The 24,713-nt window shown below is 43.0% G+C and overlaps 1 long non-coding RNA gene and 1 other non-coding gene across 2 annotated transcripts in view; both read right to left on the bottom strand.

The window, feature by feature from the left end:
- Positions 1-24,713, bottom strand: part of LOC140599735 (uncharacterized) — a 148,153-nt gene that overhangs the window by 15,610 nt on the left and 107,830 nt on the right. Inside the window, exon 2 of the long non-coding RNA XR_012002715.1 lies at positions 3,912-5,543. This is a non-coding gene — a long non-coding RNA (uncharacterized lncRNA). The remainder of the gene's footprint in view (positions 1-3,911; positions 5,544-24,713) is intronic.
- LOC112915898 (U6 spliceosomal RNA) lies at positions 20,949-21,053 on the bottom strand. The gene has a single exon (XR_003234186.2). It is a non-coding gene; the product is annotated as a U6 spliceosomal RNA (small nuclear RNA).

The following is a 24,713-nucleotide window of genomic DNA, read 5'->3' as shown; positions in this document are numbered from 1 at the left end:
GATATACAAACTACACACATTTTTCAACTATTTGGATAAAATATTCTGTAGCAAGAGAAGATAAAGAAGGAAACATGGAAAGGGAGATGGGGGTCTACAAGGAGCGAGAGAGATAAAAGGAGACAGGGAATTGGTGGTTCGATGCAGTAGATGATCATTATTCCTTCAACACATCTCTTCCACAGGCATTTGAAAGATTTCAATGTCTGACTTCATGGGAAGGGCTGAGTCTCCTGGAGCTCTAGTGTTTCTAGCAGCCGGGTTTAGTCAAGGGCAGACATTCAGGAGGGGCCCCAAGGGGTCTAATTTGAAATGCTCAAAAAAAAATTTTTTTTTGAAATGCTCAAGACTAGCTCTCCAGTGCTGCTTGGAGCTCTTCACCACACTTGGCCACATTGCCTGAAATTCCACAATAGGAAATTACCCTTTGGAGCAATAAGTGCCATGTGTGATAATGCCAAAGCCCTAAGAAAATAATGCAGTGAAGTTGCAGAGCTACGCATACCTTCCCTCCAGCTAGGAGGTGAGACCCAGGGCCAGAAGAGTAGAAAAGTGGGGGTAATTTGGGCTACAAGACACTTGTCATGAGACGACAGCAGGATGGGCCCATCACGAGAGCCTGGGTGGAGGCAGGGCTCTGAAGAGGAGGTTGCCAGAGACAGAGAGGACCCTTCTGTACTTCTAACAGGGTTGAGCCCCACTAGCTGTGAGCAGATACTCTGGACTGGAGAGTTCAGGGCATAGATCATCTTCTCGGTGAGGTGACACAGATGTTGCTTAGCTTTTGGATTAATTCAGTAAGGTAAATAAACCAAGAAACTAATAAAATATCAAAAAATGAACAAATTGAAATATAATATCTCAAGACTTTCCCAATATAACAAACACTGCAATTTCACAGAAGAAAGAACATTTCTTTCCCCTTCCTCTTGCCCTTGATAATTTTAAAAGAACAAGAGCCTAAAATCTTAAGTGACTTTGCTTCCCAAGAAAGGGCATTCACAAATTTATAAGCACACACACACACACACTATATACACACACATTATATTCTTGCCCTTATTTTTGTGGGTCCATGAAAGCTTTGTTATGAAGTGACATTTAGAAACAACTGGCTTAGAGAACATAGTTATCACTTATAGTTTCTAAATACATCCCCATAACATGATGTATAAGTGTGTCAGAATCATACAAATGAAATATATGTTGTATAACAGAACTTAAGGACTATCCCTTAAGTTCCTTATAAGAGTTTCCTTAGTAAAATCACTATTGCCTCTTACTAATGCTGCAATGTGTGTTAATATAAGTCATAAAAAGTGGTTTGCTATTCAGTAAAAAACTCAAAATATCCATGATAGCTGGCTCCTGATACTCAACTAGCGTGGCTATCTGATGGAGCCCTTGTTCCAATATTGTAGGAAAGTCAGGTTAAGGTGAAGCTGAGTCAGGTGCCCTTAGCCTGAGAACCATCTGACCCTGGGTGGAGTAGCTGGCCCTTTCTTTGGGTCCTTCCTCCTGCCTCGGTCCACAGAGGAGGTAGATTCATCCCTGGGCCACTGGGGGAGTCAGTTGCTCTGTCATCCATCACCAGAGCCCTAAGAGGTGATTATGACATCAGAAAATGGGCTAGGACAGTGCTCAGCCGGGATGTCAGAAAGCCCAAGTTGGTGTAATGAAGAGTATTCTGTTGAGAGTGTGCAGAAGATCCAGCCCCTTGCAATGTGTCCAGTCCTCCATGGCCCACAAAGCCACCCTGTAGCCCACAGGGGCAGTGTGACTGCACTCCTCATTTCCTGCTGCCACAAAATGACCTTCCCCTGGGATCTGAAATGCAGATCGCTGGGGTGGGGGGGTGGTGTCTGAGGGGTTGACGTGTGTGCTTAAGCAGTACAAAGGAGTACACAATGAGTCTGTAACAGGGAAAGCTATCCCCTAGAGGCTGTGTGGGCTCGCCATGTCTTGGTGAGGAAATGTTCCAGGCCGAAGGCCCATTCCTCCGTGGCCAAGCAGGGGTTGAAAGACAGCATGCACAAGACTGCTTTTCCCAACACTGGGCTACTTTCTCATCAGAAATGAAGCTGAGAAAGTCAGAAGGGGAAGGATCCTAGCAGGCCTTATGTTGCAAAGTGAGGGGTTTGGGCAGCCTTCTGTAATCAACAGGGCAGCTCAGAGAGGCCTTAGGACAGAGGAACACTGTGGTTAGATGAGGGACTCTTGAGCTAGGGTCCCTGGCTTTGAGTCCTGGCTCTGCTGCTTAGTACTGTGTGATCTTGAACAAACTACTTAACCTCTCAGTGTCCTCTATGAAATGAGAAGGATAGCAACAAGTCCTGGTGTCTGAGTCTTAATGGGGATTAAATGAGACAAGTGCCTAGAGGAGTGCCTGTTCTGTTATAACGATGTTATTGGAAGGAATTTAAGGACCGCATCACATGATATACCATGGTTCCCTGCTTGGTTCCCTGCTTGCTTCCCTCTCCCCATTTCTCCTCCTCAACTGCTTCCTCTACACAATGAAGAGATTAAATGAGATGCTCTCAGGCCTCCCGGCTCTGATATTCTCTGGGTGTAGTTGTAACACAGGGACAAGTTTGCATCTGAGCTTCAAAATGGGCCTCAATCCCTCACTCTGCCCATTTGAAGGCAGAAGACCGACAGCCTAAATGGAACCAAAGGTCTCTAAGCAAAAGAGCTCACCTGACAGTCAAGTGTAATCCAAAGGATTCTCGTGAGAAGCCATCTTCTGATTCTCGGGGGCGGGGGGAACTAAAGCTGTCTGATAGCTTGTGAATTTACACAAACCAGGTCTCCTCCTGCCCCTCCTTTTGAGCATCTCAAACCAAATGAATTCCCAATGTCAGCAGAATTTTAAATTTTACATATGTTGTGCAAAAGCACATCACTGGAACACGGAGGAAAGACATAAATAATGCAAACTGAGCATCCCTCTTAGCCCCAGCCTGATGAAGTGTGCGTGGGGGCCCCAATTAGCTAGCAGAGCCCCGATGATCCGACGATGGCCTCATCAGCAGGGCATTTGTGGGGCATAAATACAGCATTTGCTCCAGGAGAAAGACCAGGAAACACTGGGCAGGCTGTGAAACAAGGTAGGGAGAAAGAAGGAGAGACCCCGAGAGTGGGAACCAGAGGTGTGCATGGGAACAGGCCAACGCTGGTGTGAAGCAAGGACAGAACGTGGGAGTAGCCACCCTTTGAATCCTCGCCATAGCATTTCGGTCAAGCTGTTGATTCTGCTTGAGCTGAAATTACAAAGGACTGTGAATTATCCATGGAAAATTGTCTGGGCCGGTCCCTTAGCAGATGGGAACACCGTGGTGGCAAATGAAATTAGCAGGCTGCCTCGCGAAACGAGCTTGTGTGCCTTTCCTCCTTGGTGCTTTCAGAGTCTGCATGGGGTATAAACACCAGGACCATCGTGGGGAAGTTTTTGGTTTGGGTTTTTTTTCCATTGTGAACAAAACCACCATAAAAAAAAACCACACACACAAAAACTCCTCAGAGACATGAAACAAAAAACTTTTCCCTTCTGTAGATTTAAGAGACAAATCTTCCTTTCCAGGATGTTGCCAACTGGTTTTAATTCTTGGAGGCTTGGGTTGGAGTAAGCGTGAGACGAGGCTGGTGGATTTCTCCTTCCCCCCCAGCCCACGCTGCGCACCATGAACTACATCATCACCTCTAGAGGGTTCGGCACTAGGCACAGATGGAACAGAAAGGAGAGAAAATCAGCCTTCCCGGGAGGGAGGCCTGCTCCCTTCCTCCACAAACTAGTGGTTTCTGTTGAAATAGCAGCTAACCACCATTCCTTGGGGGGTCCAACTGAGCCATAGAGCTCAGGGAGCTCCAAGCAGCCAGCACAGCAAAAACCCAGACAGAACAGCACTCACCAAACAGAGGGAGGAAGGCAGATGGGGAGCTCTCAGAAATCACCCTCCCTTGATTAGCAGGCTTCTCGGGAGTCGGCGAGGATTTCCATAAAGTCTGGGCTTTTTGGAAATCAGTTCACTAGGCTGGTGCCCTAGGGGGAGACATAACCCAGCAGTCAGATACTCAAAATCATAATAATCATTAAAACCACGATAATAATAATGATAATAAGACGAGTTCCAATCCTCACTACAAGTGTAATAAAAGCTAGTACTCATTTAATGCTTACTATGTGCTCACCACTGTGTTAAGCACTTGACATGCATTTTCTCACTTAATCCTTAAATAAGACATTGAGGATGATACTATTATTAGTGTCATTTTTAGAGGTGATGAAATGGTGGTACAGGGAAAAGAAACGTCTTGCAAAGGTCACGGTGGTGGATTGATCGCCAGGGTGATCACCATCCTTCACTTTTCCCACGCTCCACGCTCAGCACACATTCTGCAATGTGACTTTGCAGCTCTTGACTGGTTTCATGGCTTGCCTTTGGCCATCAGAACAAGGCTTTGCTGATAGTGTCCCAGTGCTGAGCTTGGATCTCCAACATTTCCACTCTTTCGCTTGGAACTCAGGTGAGCAGCCCAGCGAACCAGCCCAGACAAGCCTGCTAAAGGATGAGGGGCCACGTGGAACAGAGGTGAGCCATCCCAGCTGAGACTGATCTACACCAGCCAGCTGCCTGAAGATGCTTGAAAGAATCCAGATGAGCCCAGATAAGCCCGGTCCAGATTAGCAGAACCACCAAGCTGATCCACTGACCAATGAGAAATAATAAATGATTGTTGTTTTAAGCCACCAGGTTTGGGGGCGGTTGCTGCATAGTAATTAACAACTGAAACAATGGCCTAAGTAATACTAGCATCCCAAACCAGGTTTCTTTACTCCAAAACCCTTTGCCTTTTAATTTCTGATTTCTAGTGACATACTCCTGTGTTCCCTACCTCACTGACCAACATCATCTTCTCCAATTCCACCTTTCTCTTTCCAGTAGGTTCTAGTAGCAAATATTTCTGATTGCTGGCAAAGGACTTGGGGATCTTGGTTGAAAAGGCCAGCAACGGTGGCTGCATCGCTTTGTGGGCCATTGAACAGGAGTGATCACGTGACCCATTTCTGACGATGAGACAGAAGGATGGGCCAATTGAAGGCCTGTGGAAAGATATCTTTTCTTCTAAAGGCAGAAACACCAGAACATACCACCTTTTCCTGATGTGGTTTGCTGCCCACCATCTTGCAACCATGGAAAGGGCCCACTGAGGCTGAAGCCAACTGAAGACAGCAGAACCAGACCCCAAGGTCACTGTGACGACTCAGACACTGAGATAGAACCATGCCTGGGATCCATAGTGAATTTTTCCTTTTGTTTGAGCCAATTTGATTTTTTCTTTCTTTCTTTCTTTCTTTCTTTCTTTCTTTCTTTCTTTCTTTCTTTCTTTTTTCTTCTTTCTTTCTTTCTTTCTTTCTTTCTTTCTTTCTTTCTTTCTTTCTTTCTTTCTTTTTTTTACTATTAGCCAGAAGCATCCTAATGGATAGACTTCCAATCATCAGATCAAAGGATCCAGCCATCTGGTTGTTGAGTTCTGTGTTCCTACAAAAACCAAAATAAAAGTTCAGAGGACCCTGAAGCTGATTCCCAGGAGGCCGACCTCCGTTCGTGGGAGCCCTGTATTTCTGACTCATATCTGCTCCTTTGGGCAGACTCAGCAATAAGTGGCTGCCTGGGAACTCAAAACAGGATGACTGCAGGGTGGGGGTAAAGCACAGAGACGTGGGGAAAGTTCTGGGGAGCGTGACTGAAGTGTGGCCAGAGATCAAAGGCCCATGCATGTTCTCCCCGGGAGCATTCTCCCTTCGGTTGGTTCAACTTTTCTTCCCCACCCCCTCGACTCGCAGGAAGCACATGGTATGTGCCTTTGTTCAGAGACGACCCTCAAAATATTCAACAACTGATATGCTCAGATGCAGACAAATCAAAACATAGGACCCCTGTGGGACTGGGGCAAGGGAAGTTTGAGGATCATGGGGAAGTTGGGGGCGCTGAGCGGGAAGGAGGTCTTTAAGGAGGAGTCGGGGAAAAGGTAGAAGACAGATACTGCAGGGCAGGTGGATGGGCAGTCAAGACAGCACGTGTTGATCCGTTGGGACTTACTTGCTGAAACCTTAACAACTTGCTCGGCCAGGCTGAGCCATACCAGACTGTTCTAGTCTAATAGGCCAGAGGCACTGTGATGCTCATTTGCATCCCTAGCACACAGGCCATCCCAACTCAGTTGGGTGAATTGAACAGAATCAACAATATCAACTCCCAAGACCCATTCTCTTCATCTAGTCCAGATTCTGAATAAAGAGGAATTTGACTGGTCACAGCCATTTTCCTCTGAAACAATTATTTCTTTGGTGCAGCATTATGGAGAGTAAAGGTGACCTCTGATGGTCAGACCTCCTTCGCCCTGGGATAGCTCAAGATTCAACTCTCACTGAGGAGAGCAGATGGCAGAGGGAGCTGGGGGGAGAGGGCAGCCCCCTGTGTCTTGTAAGCCGTGGAGCACACTGTGCCTCCATCATCATTAGTGATTCAGCAGTTCTCATTTGACTGAGAAAGAGCAAAACCCTGCTCCAGACAATCTTGCCCTGGGAATTCCTCGAATAAGCCAGGAGTCCCAGGATGTGGGCACTGTCTGGTTCTTGGAGGCACCGCTGGGTCCTATCCATCTGTCTTTTCCCCAACACCAGTCATGTCAGGGGCTCTGAGGCCAGCTGCTGGGAGCCCGAGTGAGGGAATGAACGAATGAGGGCACCCTCCTTTGCAAATAATTTTGAAATACAGACATGAAATGAACTTTGGAGTCATAGTAATTTGGGTGCACATCCAGGTTTTATCACTTAATGGCTACTCTCTTCAGGCAAACTCCTTAGCTTAGGGAAATTTCCATTTTTCCTGTATAGATAGACATAATAAAACCAACGTCAAGGGCTCAGGACTCGTGTAGAGTGCCTAGGACAACATCCAACAGAGCTTGATAAACTAGCTACTTCCCTTCTGTCTTCATTTTCTCCGTTTTCTTCATTTCATCTTTGTCTTAATATTATTTTTACTATTACGCTTAAACTCACTAAGCGATACTCTCTGCATGTATTAGAACTGCCTGGTTTGAGGGTTTTTTTTTTTCACCTAAATAATATCCAGATAAATCAGCATAAATGTTCTCAATTAACAGTGTTTGTTGCTCATTTACAGCATTTCACTCTCATCCACTAAGGGGGAAGAGCTGTTGGAAGCCAGCTCCAGAAAGCATGCAATGTGCACATACAATGGGTACCTAGGTCCTCTGACCTTCTCCCTCATAATTTTCACTGGGCACTCACCATGTCCTGGGCACAGTGCAAAGCTCCTTATTATTCTTATCTCCTTCCTAATCACCTCAACCAAGGAGGTGGCTATCAAAGTTATCTTCAATCTATAGATGAGGAAACAGAGGCTCAGAGAGGTTAATGAGGAGATCAAGGAGATGACAGCAGCAGGGCCAGCATCTCAAACATGGCAGTTGCCCCCTTCCGGCCATTCCTTCCTCCTCTGAGGTGTAACATACTTTTGGTTTCTGAGCCATCAGCTCCACCCCTAACTCCAATGAGTGACTCTGATTGGTTTAAGCCAACTTTGGCAGTCCTATCATTTTTGCACAGTGATGGGCTCAGGTAAACCGGGCTGTAGCTAATCAGCTCAGGGCATGTCCCCTAGCCAATCACATTGAAGCGACTGACTTTTTCCTTCTCTGGTTGTGGGAACCAGGTCTCCCTGTTCTCCTGCTGGCCCCCAGCGAGGAAGCCTGATGGCAACCTACAGCCAATTTTGCAGCCTTGAGGGGAATTAGGGAATCAGTCTGAGAATGAAGCTGAAACAGTAGGATAGAAGAGCCGCTGATGTCCTTGAGCCCCAGGAACAATCAACTGGGAAGCCTGCTCTGTCTCTGGACCAATATGAGCCACCAAAGTTCTTTTGCTCTTACACCAGTTTGACTTGGTTTTTCTGTTACTTGCAGTCAAAAGCATTCTAAATGATACAGCAAGAATCAAACCCAGGTCTGGCCCATGACCGGTGTATACTCTGTGTGTTAAATTCCTTTCTGCATCTTGAAACTCAGATCTTTATCAGCAGCCTGGTAATCTCACTGTGTCTCAGCCAGTCTGCAGGATTTCTGGGGTAGTTAGCTTTCCCGCCCCAGGGCCAAGGCCCTGGGAGGTAGCTGGTGAGGTAAGGTCACTCTTTCAAATGAGTGACTGGAAGCCACTTGAACAAAGCTGACGGCTATTTCTAGATACAAGGTAATGAAAACCTCTTCTTGGGGTGACTCCAGCCAAGAAGGACTGGACTACGAAAGTGAGGACTATGAAAGCAAATAGCCAGCTGCAGTGCCTGCTTCTCAGGCCCTGATGTATTGAACATGGAAAAATGCTAACTTCATCTAACTGCAATCTAATTTGTACAAGGGCTTAGAAAGAACACCGAATTTATCAGACCTTGAAGTACAAAATATTAAAAAATAAATCATCGCTAGTAACATCGTAGAGCTATCAGGAGATCTATTTGAAAAGACAGTTAGCAAAGTCAATTTGAGACACATTCATCAAGTGTTGAAATCATGGAGGCCCCATTACATGGGTTTCCTCTTAGCCAGCCCAAGAGGATCCTAGAATTTAAGGCCAAGAACAGCTGAATGCTGACAAAAATCAGATCATTGGAAATATTAATAAAAATGTTTGAAGAGGTAAAAGAAAATGTCAGCCCAAGTAGTTGAGATAAAGCAATGATTTTTTGCTTTTTCCTTTTCTTTAGGGTGGACCCATGATAGGGATTGCTCTTGGTCTCCACCTGCAGACTTAGTCATGCCCAAGCTTCTAAGCCCAGGCATGAAGTCAATTTCCCAGACCTGGTATCAGGGGACTCTGTGACAATAAAGAATTGCCTGTGCTGGGTCTCAAGTCCTCTAGGCTGCCTGCAATTGAAGGACCCATTCGATCTCACGTGGAAGCATCCATCCTTCCTGCTTACATGGTTTGAGCCTTGTAGAGGGTTGGACATCCTAAATTCTGACTGGTTAGTTTCTTTTTCCAGGGCTTCAGCCTCAAAAAAGCTCGATCTGCTTGGCTCCTGGGTTGACCCCCTCCACTGATGTGTGGTGTCACACCCAGGGCCCATCTGTACAGCCTTGTTTGTTTCCTTTGGGCCTCCACAGACAGAGGGCACCAGGCATCCTCCCACCTGCCCTACACTATGTGAGAAGGAATGACCCGGACTTATTTGTGTGTTAACCACTTTTTAAAAAATGAGTCAGTATGGCATGATGGTTTAGAGAGTGGGGCTTCTCAAACCACGTATGGTGAGCAGCCTGTGTTTTTATTTTCAGTCTATTGCAGAATAAAATGTGGGCTCCGTGTGCATATCCAGCATGTAGCTTGTACACATGTGACTCACAATGTAAATTTGACAGCCTTGAGCTCCTCTATACCCTATTCAGTGAGATATGCCCACCGATCATGCACTTGGATGTCACTGCAATGTCAAATTATGAAAGATTCCCACTGCTTCCTTTCGGTTTCTGTACTCATGTTGTCATAGACTGGCAATGAATAGTTCACGTTCACATCTGCAGTTGGCATTTTGAGTAATATTTATTTACAACAATGCTTCTCAAAATGTGGTCCCTGGACCAGCAGCACCAGCATCACCTGGGAACTTGCTACAAATGCAAATTCTCAAGCTCCCTCCCACACCTCAGGAATCAGAAATTCTGGAGATGGAGCCCACAAATCTGGACTTTTACCAGCCCTTGGGGTGGTTGTGAGGATGCCACACAGTTGGACAGGAGAAAGAGCTAACAATAGCAGCTGGGTTAGGAGATTTCCTCCATTAGAGCTTTACGTATCATTCCAAGAAAATGGGTAGGTTCGTTTCAATGACTACTGAGCTCAGTTGTTTTTTATTTTTAAGATTTATTTATTTATGTATTTATTTATTTATTTATTTATGATAGAGAGAGAGAGAAAGAGAGAGAGAGGCGCAGAGACACAGGAGGAGGTGTAAGCAGGCTCCATGCCATGAGCCTGACGTGGGACTCGATCGCTGGACTCCAGGATCGCGCCCTGGGCCAAAGGCAGGCGCCAAACCACTGAGCCACCCAGGTGGATCCCCCTGAGCTTAGTTTTTTAAGCTTTGAAATGTATTTGCCCTAAAATCAATGAGTAGTGCATTCACAGAAATATATTCTCATCTTAACCAAACACACAATTTGGATTTCCAACATTAATCCTTAATAGATGCAAAGGTGAGTGAGCTTTTCCATTTTATAGCTTCTCCTCACCCCACTCCTATCTTTTGCACCAGTTTCCAGCAACTATCCAATAGCACATGCACATAAATGCTCAGAAGGAAGGATGACAAGACTCCCCAAGAGCCAGGATCATGGAGCCCCGGTCCGTGTGTCCACTGTACCTGGTTCATTGTAGATGCTCAGTGGATCTTAAGGGAATGAATGAGTAGATGAATGGACAAATGAAAAAATGAAATTTGATGAGCTAGGACTTTGTGAAAGGATGTTCTTATTAGTTGACTTTCTGACCAATTGGCAAATCTTTCACTTTCTCTCAAAAGTGCGTTTTGTTTTTCTTCTAGATTGAGTGAATTTTTGTTCATTGCAACCCAAAGGTTACCTGACTAAAAGACAGCTCTGTTCAAGTGCAATGCATTCAAATTACATCTCTTCTAAAGGATGTGTTGCCCAAATGTCTATAAATAGTAGTATAAAATAGAGAATTTCATTTGGGGGATTTTATTACTGAGAATGAATTTTACTGCAAGCCACATTCAGAGAAAACCAGATAAAAGGATTATAACCCATGAAACATGGCAAACACATGCTATTATTTTGGGTGAAATGTCATTATTTTCACTATTAATACTTAAATTAAGTACACCCATATTTGGCATTGCCATGAGCGTAATTGCTAAAATGGTTCTAATGAGAAGCTCAGAGTTGTTCAGATAGGATTTATCAAACAGAAATAGGAAAATTAAACAAGGAAATCATATAATGCAACAAACAAAGGAGATAAAAGTGAAAAACACCCAACAATTAGTTTGTATACACAGGCCCAAGCAGCTGGAATGATGGGTTCACAAAAATTGACTGATTTTTTGCTGAAACTTTGTTGGCACAATGCTAAGACAACTCATCAGTTTGAACTGTTCAGTCCTAAATTGACTGAATTGACCAGTCATTTGGGATGCCTTGAGAATCTGTCTCTAGCATGTCTGTTTTGAATACAATTCCTGTCCTGCTTTAGGAATATCTTCAGACACACACCAGCTCTACTTAATGGAAAATAAATGCTCTGTGGCCACATAAATGCAAGAAGACCTATCAGTCCCAACAAGAAAGCTTCAGTGATCCAGGTCATTTCATACTGGAGAAATTGATGACCTTTTCTAAAAACAAAACTTTAAAGGGTGACCTGACTTCAAAACTTAACTCTCCCTCTTTAGCCTTAAGGTTGCCCTCTGTGAAATGGGAATAAGTACAATCTGCCTCAGAGGCTTTGTATTTTTTTATGTTTTGCAGATCACATAAGCAGCGTGCATGAAACACTTACTGTCATGCCTGGCATTTAATTAATGTTCGCTATTATTAATAGTTACTCCTCATCACGTATGAAGCACAGAGTTCTCTTTGGTTCGCTCCACAGTAGCTCCTTGGAATTAGCTATTTGAGTTTACAACCAAAGTCAGAGATCAGATGACTACAGGCACAGTCTTCACTCCAGTGCTGAGTTTACATCGCCGTTAATGAGCTGGTTGTGAAGGAAATGATGCTTTTCCCACCCAAAAACATATCATCTCTGGAAATACTCCAGTCAATGGCCATGAAGCCATAAAGCAATAGTAATAAAAGTAGTATCAGGCTCTGAAAAGAGCGACAAACTAAAGAGAATTCCAAACTCATGCCTGCCAAGTTTTCCCTTATTTGGAAGTAGCCCATATGAAATTCTAGAACTCTCTACAGGTCACTCACAGTCTGTCCATTAGCTTTCCTGTTTGCTGTCTTCCTGTCTACTTATATCAACTCTTCTTAATATTTAAGAACTTTTCAGGAAATTCAGTTTTAGAAAGACAGCAAAGGAGCTTTGAATTGGCAAAAGCTTCACATTTCAGAGGTGATACTAATCTAAAGAAACACACTATTATCTTAGTAATTTCCAATTGTTCCTGGAAGCATTTTACTGCAGAGACCACTGCCAGCTATTAAGTAGAGGAGACTCGTTTTGGTTGCCAGAATTAGCTGAAATTAAGATCCTTTGACATCTTCTTACAGAAAAAAGTCAGTTTCAGTACAAACAATTCAGAATTTAATAGATTGTGACAGGTTATAAAATTCTATGCATTTGAAAGAAAAGCTTTGCTGGTGGAATAATGTGTTTCTAATTTACACATAATAGGCCCATGAAGCTATGACTAGAAGGACATTAAAGTAATGAGGAAATTCCAGTTATAGACACTTTCTGTAGAGATCTTAAAGATTATGATTAGGGCAGTCATTTTCCTGAGTACCGCATATAGCTAAAGCCAAAGTGAAGGTGACCAGGACAAAGAAAGGAGCCTAGAAGGGCAATAAACCTCAGTTTCAAGGGTAGGGAGAGCACGTGGGGGATAGCTGGTCAACCTAGGGGTGGAGGATATTGTTAAATTTAATAAATGCTGAATCTACTGAAGACCTACAAAGGGCCTGGTGCTGGGCACTTGCCCATCCGTGAATGAGGAGGAATCACCCGTGACATGAGCCATAAAAAAGGCCAAGTGATTTTTCATGGATAAAACTCTTTGAAATAAAAAGAGAATTCTACTTTCCTTAGTTAGACTCTTTGTCCCCGCAGTCATCCAGTCGAGCCAGGCTTAGCCATCCTCTTGATGATTAACGTGATGCCAAATGGATCCCTTAAATGCTTTCCTTATTTAAGAAGTTTCAATGCTCCTATATTATTTAAAATGAATACTAAATGGCAAAGAAAATTTGGAGTGTGTCTTTTGCTAGGATTTTGGGTAACTGTTCTCATGCCATAAATTGATTTAGAGATGGAGGAAGTAACTCATGCAAAACAGCAGAGAGCATGCTCGTAATGAAAGGCACATGCTTTACTTTAATGCCAGTGAGTATTTTAATGCCCTTTGTTGAGATCAGTTTCTCAGGTATAAGTTGATGTAAGCTAGGAACTTGCTTTCGGACAAGAAAATTATTGGAATCTTACTGCTTCTACTATTGTTTTTATTTTGGGTGCTGCATCTAGCATATTATAAGTAGTCAGTGAATACTGACCACCCAGGTGTTAGGACATCTGGCAGTTTTGCTCTTTCTTAAAAATTTTCTCCAGTAAGAGTTTCATGGCTCTCTTCTATTACCTCTCTACCTTTCGAAAATATATTTGTGAGCATCCTCTATATGCTGGGCACGTTGCACCAGAGAATGAGATCCCTATGTTCATAGAACTTCTACTCTGGGAGGAGAGGCAGAGAAGTGGAAGGTAGTCGATGCAGAGGATAAAATAACTGTTCTTTGTACATCATTTTACTCATGTGTCACACTTCAGTTCCAGTGATCTTTGGCCCAATGGGGTCTTGTCCTTCGGAGGGACCCTTTTAAACTTTGGTCTTAACTGAGTATGAAAGAGGAAGTTTGCAAAGAAAGTTGGTGGATGTCACATATCACCTAGAACCCTGTCATTGGGCCAGTCTGAGAAGAGAATGGTTTTATAGTTTAAGGGACACCGTATAACCACAGACGAACAGAAAAAGTCCAAATGACACAAAAAAATGCTTATGCCAGCAGCTTTGTTCCCCCACAGCCCATCTCTTTCTGACCCATGCAAGAGACGTAACACTGAGTTACAAGATACTATTTCCTTCCTCATCCTCCACAAGGAGGAGTGGTTTTGTGACACTAAATAGCTAGGCAGTCAGGTCAATTCAGCTACAGAAAACAAACCCAACAATTTTGTTAGCATCAAATAGAAAGATAATATTTTTAACCTTGTACCTAGTTTGTTATCTTGGGGTGTTCTGGAATCCGTTTGTCTATAACTCCAATTTCCTTCAAGAAAGAATGTGATAGGATTTTTTTCTCATTCCTCTGTGGTCATTGTGTTTCAACCATTAAAAAAATTTACAGAAATAAGATCAAGGGCCATGAGGCCCCATTTATTTAGAAAGTACCATGCTTTTTCATTATACTCAGAAGTGTTTACTAGAATAGCATGCAAATTACTTCATTACAGGAAGACTAAAATCTGGGTTTTTGCTGTTCTCAGCATCCTGAGGACTTGAAAACTTCAACTCCACTCAAAGTGAAACAATATTCCTCTGAAAGAACTTTGGACATAAAATTGCATTGTTGGGTAATGAGTGGTTAGAGTTATTTCAATGATTTTAACATGAAGAAACAGTATTGGTTTGTGGTTGGAAGAAAGATAGGCTATTGTCACTGCTTGGGCTTCTAGAAAACTAAACTTCTGATAGACTAAATTTTGGCCTCCAGACTGGTCTCTGATTTATTTCAGAGTCCATGCACCAGATAATTATATTCACCTCTTTGCAGAACCTCTCGTGGAATTTTAGATTTGGAAAGAATCTTAAAAACTATTTAGTCTCAATTCACCACTCCCAAATCTTATATTTATGTCTTTCAGAAGACTAAATGTAGTTACAAATAAATCACCATTTGTGATACATGAAAAATGCATAGCACAGATATATGCAATGAGATTCCTGTGTAAAATTCATACAACAAAAAGATGCATGCAAAACAAATTGCAAGTGGCCAACTGCATATCAGCAACCCATGGTGAAAAAAAATATACACCAAAACTGGCTGACTCTATTCATGGCTCCACCATGATAATTACAAATGTCCACACCTTCTTTTTAAAAGAAGTTCCCAGCCAAGCATATTGATGTTACTTGCTGCCATTTTTCTATAATTTGTATTGTTCCTTTTCTTTTTTTTAAGATTTTATTTATTTAATTATTTATGAGGGACACGGAGAGAGGCAGAGACATAGGCAGAGGGAGAAGCAGGCTCCCTGTGGGGAGCTCAACCACTGAGCCACTCAGGTCCCCTATAATTTGTATTTCTTAAAGGCATCTATACAATTCATGCAGTTTCTGAAATCTATACTTTGGAGTTATTATTTTAAAGTATTTGTTTTTCATACATACTTTGAGCATATGTACATTTGCTTAATATTTAACACATAGACATTAACTACTAGATACTTAGAAGCAATCAAAATGAAATGTATCAAATGGCTTCTGTCTGGTAAGGAATACAAGAAGTCTGAAGATAATTTTTTTAAAGGTTTTATTTATTTATTCATTTTGCCAATAGTTTCCAAGAGCTGTACAAATGTACATATCTTTTGACTCTGCAATTCTATTTCTAGGAATTTATCCTAACGCTGCAGATTATAATAGCAAAAATGAGAAGTAATCCAAATGTCCAATATTAGGTGTTAAGGAAATTAACACCAGCTTGTTCTAACAAACAATATCAAATCTGAGGGGCTTAACACAGTCAAGTTTATTTTTCACTCATGATACAGTTGGAGGTGGTTGTTTGGTGGCTTTTCATGTAGTGATTTAGGGATCTTGGCTCCTTCCACCTTGTGGTTCTACTATCTTTCAGAACCTCAAAGTCCTCATCTAGACCCCTGCATTCACCCAATAGATGAATGAAGAGAGAAAGAGCAAAGAGGTATGCCTGGATTTGTTACGGGCTGGACATGGCTTACATCGTCCTGACCACATTTTTATTGACCAGACCTAGTCACGTGGCACAATGAACCGCAAGGGATGCTGAGAAACATAACCTTCCACTGTGCTCAAGAAGAGGAAACAGGATTGGTGAGCATCTAGCCGATCTCTGGCACGTTCACAGATTGTCTTAACGGAGTATGGTATATCCATACACAGGATACTTATGCAGCCATTAAAAATGAAGCTGTTGAAGAAGATTTAATGAAGTGGAAGAGATTTACAGTATGGTCAATGGAAAAGGCAGGCAATAAAATATTTCGGTTATAATCTTGGCTTTGTCAAAAAATATATTTTACCAAAAAATATATATTTATAAATAAAAATCCTAGCTCATTTACATTAGTGTTTTTTTTTTTACATTAGTGTTTCTTCCAGAGTGGTGGGATACACCACATTTTCTACCCTGTGCTTTTCTATATTTTCTCAACTTTATACCATGACCATGAACTACATTTTCTAATCAGAACAGTTATTAAAAATAACTGTACCTTAGACTAGTGCTCTTTGATAGCAATATAATGGAAATCATACGTGCAATTTTAATTAAAAATAAAAAGAATCAGGTGAGTTAATTCTGATAATACACTCTATTTAACCTATGTTCAATATTATCATTTCAACATGTAATCAAAAATTAAGATGTTACAAATGAAAATACTGATGAAATTTTTTAATACTTCTTTTTATTTATATGGAGTCTCTGGATATGGATATATCTTACACAGATAGCAGATCTCAGTTTGCACCAGCCTCATCTCAAGGGCAATAGCCACATGTGGCCGCCAGCTACTGCATTGGTCAGCATAGCCTGAGAGTGTGCTAAATGGTAGGTAGGCAACAATCAGGTGGCTCAGAAGGGGATAACATCTCACATGAGGATTGGAAAATGTTTCATGAAGGAGAGGTGGCTTTGGAATTGGGCTTGAAGGATATTATTAATAGTACCATCAATTACCATGATACTGATATTAATACCCTAACATTTATTCCATGCTTGCCTTAATCCCGTTGCGTGGTGACCACTAGGGGTCGGTAGAGAGGAGGAAACAGACTTTCTGCAAAGAAGGGTCACCAGCAGCAGCAAAAGCAGAGACCAGGAAAGGCAATACACTTGCAAGTATGGGGGGTGAGGTTGTGTTTGGGGAGGGATCAGAACAATTCAGCAATGGAGTCTTAGGAAAGTAGTAGGAGAAATAACAGGAAAACCAGTTGGAACCAAGTTTAAAACAACCTCGAATGGTAAGAGAGGAACTTCATACCTGGTTCAGTGAGAAAATGCGGTAATCATAACACAAAACACTTATGAAGCCCCATTTCACAGATAAGGAAACTGAGGCATGGGGAGGTTAGGAAATTTCCAAAGGTCAAACAATGTGTAACCATGTTTGGCCGAGCCTGGATTCCAATCCAAGCATTTCTGGCTCCCAAGTCTACACCTTAACTGCTCACCACGGTCACGAATTTTGGAACCAGAGACCTGGATTTGCATCCCGGGCTTTTCACTCTTTTACTGGGAGTTGAATCAGTTCCCCAAACAGCTAGGAGCTTCAGCTTCCTCCCCCGTGAAAACGGGATATGTCCTGCCAATCTAAAGTGTCATTTACGGATGTAATGACACTGGGCACGGAAAGCACCAATTACACTGTCTGGCACAGAGTAGATGCCGATAAAGGCTGGTTGCCCTGCAAAATGCCATGGGGGAGCCATTTCAGTCCTTTAGGCAGGGGAATGGGATGATTGGACTTACACTTTAGGAAGATTTATGCTAGAAATACCTGTCTTCCTTGATTACTTGGCCGGATGGGTTGGAGCTGGGAGAGATGTGTTAGGAAGATATTGCAATAGTTCAGATAAGAGGTAACGCGGGTCTGTGCTGGGACAGTGGCAGGGAGATTGCAATCGCATTATCTAACTGTAGGATATTAGAGCCAAAACACGCCCGACGGAGAACAGAGTCCAGACTTAAATGACTTATCCAAGGATAAATCATTCGAGCAGTACAGTTCATCTAGTTCTCTCGTTCACTGTTCTTTCCTTCACCCAAGCAGTGCCATTAGAGATCAACACCAACATTTTCACCTCTTGATAAAAATAACAAGGTGTCTCAGTTCTGTCTAAATCATATACCTCTACCCTTCCACAGCATCCATGGACAATCTCAGGTAATCCCATCAAGGGCAACTCTCCCCACCCCTAAGGAAGGTAGGTAGACTGGAATCAGAACGATTTCCACGTTGCAGATGGGTAAACTGAGGCACAGAGGAAGACGAATCTTACTTGTGGCTCATGTTCTCTCACAGTCACCTCTAAACTGGTTTTATTTTTAGATTAAAGTTTGTTTTGGCTTTGAAGCATTACTAAAATGTTGATACAGGGATTCTAGCGTTCCTAGAATTTCATGTTGAACAGAATGTCATGGGAACGGAAAGGCTTACATCTTTTCAGATTATTCAGATACTAAAGGTTAATTATAATGAGTACAGTTCACTTGAAATCATCTGTAAAGGAAGACTATTGTATTATCAACAGGAAATTGGATCTCTGGAGGGGTTTTTTTTTTTTTTTTGCCTTAAATATAGTGAATGAAGGTATACTTTGCTAAGAAAAATGTGTGGAGATGCTATCTCTTTCCATCTCTCACCCAGAGCGGAGAAAAGAAAGCAATGTTTATAAAATTAGCTTTCCCGCCTCCGAGGAATGGAAAATTTTACCACAGGAGGGCGCAGGAAAGGGCAGCTGCTTTTTCAGATTATCGACACTAGGTGGCGCCGCTCAGCTAGTTTTCTTTATGTCTGTTTTTAATTTCTTATTTTTTTTTTTACTCCTTTGTTTGGTAGTACTCAGTGGAGTAGCTTAAGACACAAAAAGAAACATTTTACTTTTTCTACTCCTTTCTAAATATGTCTGTGCCTGTCATATATAAGCATATGCTTATATAATATACAAGGATGCGAGGGGAAGTAAAACTAGTTATTCATCACCGTATTTTCCATGCAGCGCACAGCTTAGTTACATTTTGCTCTTGCATTAATTTTCAGGACATTCACGTACGAGTCCAAATTGAGTTTTCCTTTGTGGTCTGTCCTTGTCTCAGATTCTTTGGAGTTTTGTTGGAGATTTCACTTTGATTTTTAAAAGGGACATACTTCTGTATCACATCAGAACTACTAAAATGTCACATAACTCAAATACTGGAAAGAAAAACTGGTATCAGTAAAGGAATTGAAAATGAATTCTCCCATTTGAGTTTAGAGTAAAAAAGAATTCTCTGGCATAATTTAATTAGTTGTGTATCTGAGTTGTACCCGTCGTTGGAGTTCAAATTCCTAACTACAAACATAAGGATGTTCCTCTACATGTCCTCCAAGATGTCTTTCAAGTTGGAACGCGTATGACCTTATGAGTTTGTAAACATAGTTGTATCACCTGTCTGCCCCAAACACCATTCTTGAAAATAAGCTATGTTGTTAAAAAAAAAAAAAAAAAAAAAAAAAAACTGGAGAATTTTCTGTGACACAACAATGTGTACAGTTATGAGGCCCAGCTAGCTTTTCAATCTATGTTACTAGACTGAAATTGTTGTGAGAATGGAGTCGGTCCACGGAGGAGTAAGCTGACTGCTCTGTAGAATCACACCCTCTGGACAGAACAGGTTCCGCGTGATGAATCTGTCTAGGAGAGACTTTGAATCCAACCCTGGCTCCATCTTCCTGGCTGAGAGAGGCTAAATCAGTAATCAGGAAGTCAGTGCGAGTCATCATGGGGGATAATGTGGAGAAGTAAAAGGCCAGGCACTGTGTGGCTCACTATCTAGGGATGAGGCATAGGTTGTCTGTTATTGGAGAGTCAGTAATTATTGGGAATAAGTACCAGATAAGATCAGGTCTGCGCTCTGAACCCTGGTTTGGGCCTAAACCCTGCCCAAACTTTTGCCCACGGTCGTCATCCTGAGAAGTGATATTAAGTCATCACTGGGGACTGGTTGGGGAGGGGGAAATCAGCGAAGTTGCAATACGGAAGGGCAGGGAAGGGCTAGAGAGAGATGGTAATGAAGTTGCTTAACATCATCTGCCACCTAGTAGCAAATGCTGGACATCATGATCAAAGGGGTAATATCTGCTATGAAATAAAAGAAAATGACATAGACGTAAACATATTAGGTCTGCAAGGTAGCAGGTAGAAATGGAGTAAAACTCCTTGAGCCACACCCTCCTTGACGATGTCCACTGCAGTTGGTAAAACCTCCAGCGTGACTCATCAAACCAAATGGTACATATGGAACCCCTTTCAAATGCCATTGTTGGCAAGATGGGGCTCTTTTCTAAGCCCTTAAAAATATAGACAGAGACTCTTGGGCGTCCTTAGGCGTGCCGTGCCAATGTCTCATCAAGAGAGAGTGGCTAAATGAGTTGCTAAAGGCCATGAAACCTATTAATGTCACAAAAAATAGGGCAAACTTGGAATCATCTTATACTTGATGTCATATAGGTTTTGGAGCACACCGTTACAAACAAATTTTCTCACTTGTGTAGAGCTACTTACTTAATTGGGGAAATGGATGAATCTAGTAAAAACAGAGTAGGGATGGGCCTTCCTGAACCCCTCTGTACCTGTGAGTGGTGGTGAGCCTGGCAAGTTCTCCTGGGGTGGTAGGGAGGCTGGAAATTAGGAGTTAATGGGATGGAACCTGAGGCTGGAGGCTGAGACAGTGGAATGGGGAAAGGGAGAGAGATGGAGCAGCAGACACTCAGGTAAAAAAGTTCACGAACCAAACCTTTGTAAATCAGGGATGGCTCATTTAGATTCAAGGTGGTGGCCATGCTGGTGATCAACAAAAGTGTCGCACTTCCTAGCAGTGAGCTGGCCTTCCTTCTTCCAGTACTATCCTAACACAGTGATTCCCAAACAATATTCCTCAGCACACTAACACTCAGAGATGTTAACGGATGGGGAGAACAAATGATTCTGCATCTCTTTCGTTTAGAAAACGCTGGATTAAACAAAGTAAGCAAATTTCTTTCGTGCTTGGAGCCCTTAATATGCCACCATATATTATAACTCCTTAAAAGAAAAACTTACATGCAGGCTTTCTCAGACTTTTTGGGTTTAGGACCCATTTTGTTTGTTTATTTATATAAAAATATGGAACACTTCATGAATTTGCATGTCATCCTTGGGCAGGGGCCCATGCTAATCTCTGAATCATTGCACTTTCAGTTTATGTGCTCCTGAAGCGAGCACTGGACTTTTTACAAATTTTTATTTTATATTTTATTTTAAAGACTTTAATTAATTTATTTATTTGATAGCATGAACAAGGGGAGGGGCAGAGGGAGAGGGAGAAACCGATTCCCTGCTGAGCAGGGAGCCAGACTTGGGGTTTGATCCCTAGGACCTCAGGATCATGACCTGAGCCGAAGGTAACTTAACCGATTGAACCTCCCAGGTGACCCTGGACCTTTTTAAAAAAAGTCATAGAGTATCTCAAGACAAATGTTCTGAGAATCACCTCTTGGAAAACAATATCCTAATGTATACTAATTCATTTCAGATTAAATTCCACTCTAGCAATTTTCAATGTGAAATTTTCAGGATAAAAGAATTCCCAGAAAAGTGAAAGATTAATTGAACCAACTTTTTCAGTGACATGCAAGCCAAACCAAGTGTTCTTATTCATTTATTTACATTATTTGTGTGGGTAGGCCCACTCTTAAAAGTCACAGTGACCCCATCTTTAGATTATTTTTCTCTCAGGCAAATACACTGACTTAGCTCTGCATCCCTACAATTAGGCCTTGCCCAAATGGTGCCACCACCTTGGAACCTGGTGTCATTGTGGCTGTCAGGCTCAGCATATCTATGCTATGAGAATAAGAAGAATAAATACAGTTCCTAATTTCCAAGTCAAAGACAGTGTGAATTGATATTACACAGTAAAATGCAATGAGATTAAATCAATAACATCTGCAATAAGGCATAATGAAGGTAAAATTATATCTCTGGCTTCCTGAACAGCTGTGAATCTATTTTTAATGATCCTCATTTTTGGCAGTCAGCTAACAACTTCTAAAATGTCCTAGAAATTGGATTGTTAAGCAGATGAGCACTGCAGTGGCTCGGAATGTCATTAATTTCAGCTGCCTTACCCATCTGCATGGGAGAGATGGAGGCATCATGAATTCACCCCCCATCCGCCCCACTGAGCACCCCACTAACCGGGCCTTGGGTGGCCCCAACAAATGCTCGATACAGCAAGGCAGGAGAGCTGGAGGGAGAGGCTCCCGGGAGGATCATAGGCTGTTGAATGATGGAGAAAAAGGAAAAAGTCCTTGTTTTTCTAATGCCAATTGCAGCACAAAATTGGCTTTCAAGTCTACATCGTGCTATTGGAACCTCATAACACTGCAGAGAACAAGACATTCTAATGGTTCCCTGTTTACCAGTGGGGCACTTTGGTTCCACGGGATTGCTCTGGCCAGGACTTGGTCAAGGTCGCACCACCAGCAAGTGCAGGAGCCAGCGCTCAACCCTGGTCTTCTCATTCCAAAGCCAGGGCCCTTTCCATGGCCCGGCAGGTCCTCTCTTATTGAAATAACAGCCGTGGGAAAGACACTATGAAAACTTTGAAATTGAGGAAATGTGAATATTTGGGATTATCCATGTTTTTCTTAGCTGCCTGGCACCTTTGTACTTTGCTGCAGCTTTTACCAGAAGCCATGTCTGGGAAACAGACAGTTGATCCCTTTGGCTAATTGTTTTGAGCTCGTTTTACTTCTCTGGACTGGCAGGGACGGGGCGTGGGGGGTAGCACCCCACCCTTTGCACACCATTGTACTTCTTGCACCCCACGGATGGATTCTCAGATTCCCAAGTCAGGCTTACCAGCTAGGAGGCTCAAGAGGCCCCAGCCTAAACTGTGTTCCAGAAGATTGAAGCCAAGACTCAGGTTCCCATTCAGGGTCCCTCTTTGCCTGGGTGAAAGCTGATAGGAAGAGGATGAATTCCTTATTTTCTTCCCTGTCCCGAGAAGCCTGCCACTTAAAGGGAGAAGAATTTTGTGCAGAAGACAAGGCTGCAAGGCTAAGTTAGGCCATTAGTTTATGGCACTGACCCCACTGCCTGACTTGCTCTCAGCAGTAGGGGCTGATCCTTTGCTACCTGAGATATCAGACAATCAAGAGGTTTATGGTGCAGGGGTGGAGACTGTTCTGTGGCATGGTTTTGAACTGGAGAGAAGAGCTTGGCTCCGAGAGAGTCATCTATGACAGAGGGTTATTGGGTACAAAAGTATAAATGAGTACCGCTGCTCAGCAAGGGGATTATCTCTACTGAGCAAAGACACCCCTTCCAATGGGCGACAGGATGGTCAGGAATGTTCTGAAGGGAGAAGCAAAGTGGAGGGAAGGGGGATTTTGTAATAAAGAAACATCATACACCGCTAATGATTAAAACAATGCCTGGCGTGCTAGAAAACTGTAACTGCTCCCAAGACAGCGGGGAGATGGGAGGGCTTTTGGTTCACACAAAAGCTCTCTGATGCTCAGAGAAGGCAGGGGAGGTCTAGGGGAAATGGAAGAGCTGGCACTCCTAGGCTCATGGGGCTGGGGTGGGCAAACTCAGGGTGCGGGAGGCAGGGCCCTGAATGAGACACTGGGGCTGTCCTGTGCCAGGGCCTGCTTGGCATGCCAGGGGAACGGTGCACTTCCCAACACACAGGGCACCAACACATCTCACTCCCCAGCAGTCCTCTCCATCAGGCCCTCCCATACATAGTAATGGACAAGCTGGATATTTTGTTGTGGTGTAACAGAAGCTCTTAAGCGGGGGTATCGGACTTGCTTGCTTAGGGAGCACACACATGGACTTCAAAGTGTTCGCTGAGGGCACCGCCTTTCAGTGCATGATGAGCTAGTTATCAGTCATGCAAACCTCACGCCTTCACATTCATTGACGTGGACTCTGTGTCAGGTTGGTGAGTAGGTTTCCTCCTTACTGTGTTGACTTCCACTGTTGACTTCCATCGCGTTCCATTGTGTTTGGAAGGATTCTGAGGCCAGATCGAGGTTCGCAGGAAGGAGTGTTGTATTCAGTCCGTGAAGTCTGCCCTGGATGAGCAAGAAAGGATGGGAGGCTGTGTCTCTTCTCTCTTATTGCATCCTAGGAGGTGTTCTCACTTTTCGTGAAGCTGGTGAGAGTGTCAAAAATCAAAGGAACCTCAGACTCACAAGTGAGGGAGATGAAATGGATGGATGAGAGCTTCTTGGCAATCTCAAAACACACTACTGTTTCAGGCTTTGGAAGCACCAGGAGTCAAATTTAGTGCTAATAACGTGATTTGGGGGAATCGAGTCTCTGAAGAATGGTTAAGTAGAAGGGAGAAGACCACAGTCAGTTGTCCAGTCAAAGTGACTTAAAGCTAAGGGTCAGGAATTGAGATGACTACCCACCAGCTCACTGGATACTCTTTTCCTTCTCATCCTCAACAGTGAGGGAAAAGCAATTCCAAAGGGAGAAGGACAATGGAGATGTGCACACACACACACACACACACACACACGATAAATATTACATACAGGTCAAACACATCACATGTTTATACGTATACACGCATATAGAAGATACACATCACGTTCACCTCATCTGTGTGGTGTACCGGGGAGAACAACTCAGAGAATCAAGCTGCAGGAGCCAGGTTCCCTTGCAGGCCTGGGTTGCGTCACTCTTGCCTTCACTAACTAAAGGAATAGGACCAAAGGCAGTGGACCAAGACCCAAGGTTAGAGGGCAGGCACCTGTTGGTCAGATACCCAGAAACCCACTTCGTGGTAAGTCGTGACTCCCTGGCACCTGGGACAGGAAGCCACAGAGCTGGGGAAGCTACTTGGCCTCTTGGCTATAATGT

Source organism: Vulpes vulpes, chromosome 7 (assembly GCF_048418805.1).
Source record: "Vulpes vulpes isolate BD-2025 chromosome 7, VulVul3, whole genome shotgun sequence".
Lineage (NCBI taxonomy): Eukaryota > Metazoa > Chordata > Mammalia > Carnivora > Canidae > Vulpes > Vulpes vulpes.
The sequence above is the reverse complement of the archived record's forward strand: the minus strand, read 5'-3'. Positions and strand labels throughout refer to the sequence as shown.